Genomic DNA, 2,811 nt, shown 5'->3' with positions numbered 1-2,811 from the left:
TCATTCGAGATTAGTTTGACAAGCTCGAATAGCCTCAAGACTCTCTCTCAAAACCTCACCCAATTTGTACACCCCCATCTTAAACAACATAAACATGGCCCCTTTACAAACATTCCCCGTAGGAAGCAACGTCCTTGATTTCTCCCCAACATCATATTCCTTATCATCAGCCATTTCCTATGCTATTACATACGCCACTGCATTCTCATGCTTCAGATTGGATCCTATTTCAGGCCAGGTAGTCAGTGAAAACACTCTACCATTGTGCAATCGTGCCACCGAGCACATGGCATCAACGGTGGAAAGTCTTCTAGGGCCGACTGAGGCTATGAGAAGGTACGTGAAAGTAATCGAAGTAGTCATGTTAAAGACGAAGAGAGAAGGGAGGCCCAGATGAGCTAGGTTCATGTGCCACGGGTTGAGACTTTAGCTCCGAACCCGCGCCACTTCGAGATCCGGACATCCACTCATCCGACGTCTCAGATCAACCTAACCGTCACGGTTCACACCCTTGTGAGGTATTATCCCCTCTAGCCCCTCTAGCTCACGGTTTTATCCTACAAAGGGTGCTTCACAAGAAAGAGATGGTGGAACCCTTATATACCCCAATGACCCTCCTTTTATGTTCGATGTGAGATTTAAAACTCTTCCTTAGGTCCGTGACATTCTCCCGCACCCAATCTCGTGACGCCCTCGTCACGGAGGCTGGCCACCCTACCTACTTCCCTCGAGGTGCTTGGCGTGGATCGAACAGTTTAGGGCTGGCTCTGATACCACTTGTCATGGGTCAAAACTTAAGCTCTAAACCCGCGCGGCTCCGAGACCCGGGCATCCACTCATCCAGCGTCCCAGATCAGCCTAACCGCCATGGTTCACACCCTTGTGAGGTATTGTCCACTCTGGCCCCCCTGGCCTTACGATTTTGTCCTACAAAAGGCGTCTCACAAGAAAAAGATGGTGTGAACCCTTATATACCCCAGTGACCCTCCTTTTATATTCGATGTGGGATTCAGGACTCTTCCTTAGATCCATGACACATGCATAGGGCTTTTAGCATTAGACCTTCTTGGCCTACTCCAGAGATAAAGACGCGACCCTTTTGGGTCGAAGCTATGGAGGTCAGCTTGGCTACCATAAGGTATAAGGTTAGTGGGTGGGCAGTGGGTTTAGATGAGATAGAAGCTCTATGGTTGCATATTTGCGAGGCTAGGCGTGCCATTGAAGTGTTCTCCGTTCCATGGTGGTAGAGTTTTTGGGTTATTGAGTTAATAGAATTTAGAAGATCGTCTCTGGTATATTGCTGCTAGGTCCTTATCTATTTGAGTCGTTTATTTTATCTTTTGTAAAAGACAGATGACAAGATAAATGGAGAAAAGATGCGTGCTCAATAACATGAAATTTTCTTCCTCAAATTTGGGAATGAATCTTTAATTCATTATCAAATTCACTTGGAAAAAATGACAGTAAATACTTAAATTTCCCGCGTTGATTTGCCACTGTCCCAATTGAATCTCCATCATTTCATCATGGTGAAATGAAAGGCTAACATAAATTTTGGCTTATGTGGCAGTTGACACGGCGTCTACATGGCTGTCATGACAATTTTTTGTTAACGTTTTGGATGAATCTGTAATAGTGATTGAATTTGGTACACTTAGCAAACTTTAATGATTTTATTGATACAAATCAAAATTGAGTGATCTATTTGGGAATCTATAAATAGTTGAGTCACTAACGCTGAAATTTACTCATCAAAGTCATAACCTATAAAAAACACAAACTTAGTTTGCAGCAAATTATATGACAAAATTATTCACCTATATCATCATATCATCATAATTTTTTAGTTCAACATCCTAAAACTTACCCTATCAAAGCAATTGGAAATAAGTTTTTCGTCCCTTCTTCAATAGCATATCTTAACCAACAATGTCAAAGCACATCACCTTAGATCACAATTAGCTTGTTTAGTAACATTTACTAAGGTTTGTGGTTTGGAACAATGAGTACTTTCAGAACAAAGTAAAAGACATAACAGTATAACACATGCTAATTGCAAGACATAAGCCACTTGCCTTCCTCTTTGATATTCCTTTTCCCTCTTTTGCTATTGTTTGTTCCGACGTCCCTAACCTTTAATAGAACCAAAAGGTAAAACGCATCCATCAATAACTTTAAAAGCAAATAAATCATGAAACATATGCTCTAAGAATCCATAATTAGGATGTTGATCAATTATCAATGAAAGGCAATAATAAAAATATGATGCAAACTCCATAAGATAAAACTTGCATAAAACATTAATGGACAAAAGTTATATCATTACGCCTTCCAGTTAGCCTAATACATAAAAACAAATATAAAAAAGGCCAAAGGGAAGAAAGTTATCTGCATTAAAAATCACTGGAAAACAGGTTCTCTACCTTTCTTTTAGAAAATATAAAAAATATAGCCAAATGACTCCAAATCATTTGAGGAATACAAATTCTAAGCCTTCAAAGCAAATTTCTTAGTCCCATAATATCCTTTGTAATGAACTTCTTCTCAGCAAGCTCTTTAGCTTTGGTGGCATCATCTTTATGGCACTCCATTTCCTTTTCCAGCGTTGCTTTCTGATAAAAGAGCTACCAATAAACTCTTAAAAATTTTAACCACTCGACTTATCAATTCGGTAATTCCTCAACTTTTATACTTACTTTAGGGGAAAAAAATATCTTAAAGCCTATTGGAAAACTAATACAAATAGCAGGACAAAATCCAAATAACATTTCATATAATTTTTTTATAACTTTTCATATAATTTTAAAACAT

At 39.1% G+C, this 2,811-nt stretch overlaps 1 pseudogene; it reads right to left on the bottom strand.

The window, feature by feature from the left end:
• LOC111309593 (uncharacterized) lies at positions 1 to 1,258 on the bottom strand (annotated as a pseudogene).
• Positions 1,259 to 2,811: the final 1,553 nt, after the last annotated feature.

Source organism: Durio zibethinus, chromosome 19 (genome assembly GCF_047325235.1).
Source record: "Durio zibethinus cultivar Kanyao isolate XHJ-2024 chromosome 19, ASM4732523v1, whole genome shotgun sequence".
Taxonomy (NCBI): Eukaryota; Viridiplantae; Streptophyta; class Magnoliopsida; order Malvales; family Malvaceae; genus Durio; species Durio zibethinus.
This window is presented reverse-complemented; position numbering and strand designations above follow the sequence as displayed.